This window comes from Vitis riparia, chromosome 2, assembly GCF_004353265.1.
Source record: "Vitis riparia cultivar Riparia Gloire de Montpellier isolate 1030 chromosome 2, EGFV_Vit.rip_1.0, whole genome shotgun sequence".
NCBI classification, from domain to species: domain Eukaryota; kingdom Viridiplantae; phylum Streptophyta; class Magnoliopsida; order Vitales; family Vitaceae; genus Vitis; species Vitis riparia.
Genome location: NC_048432.1, coordinates 5,075,173 through 5,078,560, shown reverse-complemented (window position 1 = coordinate 5,078,560; position 3,388 = coordinate 5,075,173). Strand labels below are relative to the sequence as shown.

General features: G+C 37.9%; 1 long non-coding RNA gene across 1 annotated transcript; it reads left to right on the top strand.

Annotated features, from left to right (window-relative positions):
• The first annotated feature begins 2,522 nt into the window (after nucleotides 1-2,522).
• LOC117905407 lies at nucleotides 2,523-3,181 on the top strand. Its single transcript, XR_004649733.1, has 3 exons — nucleotides 2,523-2,547; nucleotides 2,654-3,018; nucleotides 3,096-3,181. It is a non-coding gene; the product is annotated as an uncharacterized LOC117905407 (long non-coding RNA).
• The last annotated feature ends 207 nt before the right edge of the window (nucleotides 3,182-3,388 follow it).

Below are 3,388 nucleotides of genomic sequence, written 5' to 3'. Positions count from 1 at the left end.
GTTATATTTTCATGGGAGGCAAACTTGTCCAAAAAAATGATGGCCTTTGGGAATATGTTGGTGGAAGAAGCAAAGGTATTCACATTTATAAAGGAATGACATTTGAAGAATTCACTCACAAGGTGTTAGAAAAATTCGACATCTCCCTTCATGTGAGGAGGATGCACTACACCCTCAAGTTTAACCCTAGAGTCATCCAAGATTTAGAAGATGAGGATGACTTGGATAACGTGGTTTCCCACAGTGATGACTTTGCAAATGTGTACATAGTCGAGTCACCCGATGTGGAAGCCATAGAGGCAAATATACCGAATACACAGTTGGCACTTGGGTAATGCGTTTTCACTTGGATGTCTATTTAAAATTTGATGAATATCAATTTTACGCATTATGTAGTCTAATTTTGGTTATGAATGTAAATGCAGAGGTCCACATCCTACGTTTCCTTCGTCTAATGCATCATGCGATGCAAGTCCTAATACTATGATGTTATCAAGAGGTTAACACTCATTATTTAAGTACTAATCTTCAGTGCTAATTATAGGCGTCCCAGAGATCTTCAACCGTTGAGAGAACTATGGAGCCAGAGACTAATGTGGACCATGACACAAATCTTGATGCTGAAAATAGTGATGTAAGCTATTAATTTTTTAAAAACTTAATAAATGTTCATTTCATTGTCATTGTAATTTATTTTTACTTCTTAACTACAAAGAAATATGTTGTTGTCACATTTTTTTCTCAAAGATTGACATCAATATCATGTCATAGGAAATATGGCATCGATATCATGATGCCGAACGAGCAATCAACCAATATCAACGGGGCATTCAGCAGCAGCTGAGAATAATGCGTGGCCTTATGCATAAGTTAGAGACTCGAAGACATAGTGGGGTAACTTCAGATGCTGGTGGTCATTCTAGCTATGCACCAGCCAACACTCCCACAGCCGATGACCATGCATTTCCTGGTGATGAGTACATGGCTTCGCATGCTGCAGACCATGTGCTAGACACACCAGATCGCGTTGTTGCCCCTGAGTATGAGTTACAGCCCAGTGTACCCATTAATGTAGTAAGCGGTAAGTGATAAAATTTATGCAAACACCCATATGGTTAACAACCCAAGTACCCAATCATAATGTATACCTTTGCTGACTAGTTCTAAATCTCGTATTGCAGATGGTGAAGAACAACCAGAAGGTAATGTTGTCCCCACAAATAGGAACGTTCGGAGACACCGAGTGCGTCGAATGGCTCCAAACCTGTTGTCCCCATACATATCCCAACCACAAACCAAACAATCTACCATCAAAATCGACTTAAAATAAGCAGCTGCACTGGTATTTGGAGAGGATTTGGATGCTAGGTAACATACTTCAGTGACACTCCTCTCATTGTATGATAGTGAAAACACAAAAACTAAATTGTATGTGTTTGTAACAGTGAGGAACTAGTGTCTATGCATGACACTATCCTAACCAGAGGCAATTTGGGTTGCTTCGAAGGGAATGGGTGGATAGGAAACGACGTGCATATCACTTTCTTATCCCTCTTTATGCATTATTTTAAGTTTGAAAATGAAAGTGTGGTTCTAATATAATTAGTTGCTTACACTTTTATGATATACGAAATCAGGTCATCGATGTCTACTGTAGATTGTTGCAGTATGAACATGAACCGAAGTCGAAACTGTTTCTATCCCCCTACATAGCTGTAATGATGACTATTCCATTAAATCCTTGCTTAACTTTATTTTTTGTCTTGAATCAGGCATCACCTACAATGACAAACCTGATATTATCTCCTATTTAACATGCAGGAAATGGTAATCCACTCCCAGGCAAAACACTTAGTGAGGGAGGTAGTTATAGGACGCTTTGAACCACATCTGTATCAGATGGATATTCCATATGTCAATGTTAACGAGGTGGATTCCTATGTTTAATGCTTGGATTTGTATTTTTATTTCATGAAGGTACAATATTTAGATGTATGTTTAATGACAGTCTATTGGTGTAGGTTTTCTTACCGGTTCTCATAAAGAACCATTGGACATTGTACGTATATGACCTAGCAAACAGGAGAATCCAACTGCTAGATTCTCGTCCTGGTAGGAAGAAGACAATGTTGAGTGGAGTTCAACAAAATCTGGTAAAGTAACAAGCAACAAGTAATAATTTGTTAGGTATGTCTTCCCATAAAAATTTCAATTGTTGCGTTAATAAATGTTTCAGGGCAAGGTTGTGTTGTGGTTGGCTGCCCACAAAAAAGAGGTATCACCTTATGATTTGAGGACATTCAATTTCATAACACTTGATGTACCCCTCCAACCTAATGAGTGAGTGTTGACATTGCAGTTCGGGATATTGTATAGGATTGCAACTTAATTTAAGTTCATCTCTTATTTATAATTCCACACTTAATAACGTTTTCGTAATTATATTGATGTAGGCACGATTGCGGAGTTTTTGTAATGAAATTCATGGAATTGTGGTCAATGGGGGGGGGGGGGGGGGGGGGGGGGTTCTCCAAATCAATCGATGTGGTACGTAGGAGGAATTATCTATGACTATCTCATTAATGTTAAAATAGTTAGAAAAGCCTAATTAATTAATTTGCTGATTTGTTGCTATCAACTTGAATGAATGCAGGGAAAGTTGAAACATTACAGGTTGAAGATTATGGGGAGTATGTTGTTCTCAACACAAAATGCACACTGAGACCGTGTCCGGAGAGATTAAAGGGGATTGTAATTTGTGATAAGACTGTATAAAGTTAGCACATTTGTATGTAATTTATGGTGGACAAATGTAGTTCTTTAAATTTTTTTTTTGGATTGTAATTCTCTTTAGGGGGGCAAGCCAAGACACTAATGTTTGTTCACTTTAGCCCTGAACCGGATGCTGATGGAGAAACATTTAGCACAGTTAAATTTGCAGAGCGATTTGCCATGGTAGAACTTGGTGCTGCTCGTGTAAACAAGGATAGTGTAGATGTGAAAGAGCTGAAAGAACAGGTTCTGAATGCTCTCATTATTTATCATTCTTCTCAATTCTTATTTATTATTCTAAAAACTTTTAACTATTATTTCAGATTGGTACTCTGAAGGCAGCTCTGGCAAGGAAAGAGGAAAACCAGAGGACATGCCACATGCGTACTGGTTTGTGGTAGACTCACCTTGTGGTATGTTTTACAGTACCATGTTTTATTTCTGCTGATACAAATTGTTTTTAACTAACAATTTGAATATCTTTAAATGACTACATTGTCTCTTTTACATCAAAAAGATTGAGGCATGCCCATCATTAGCACCTGAAGTATATTGAAACAAGTCAACAACACTCCTACATGTCTCCTTGATCCAGTGTGTGCCCAGTTTAGTTTTA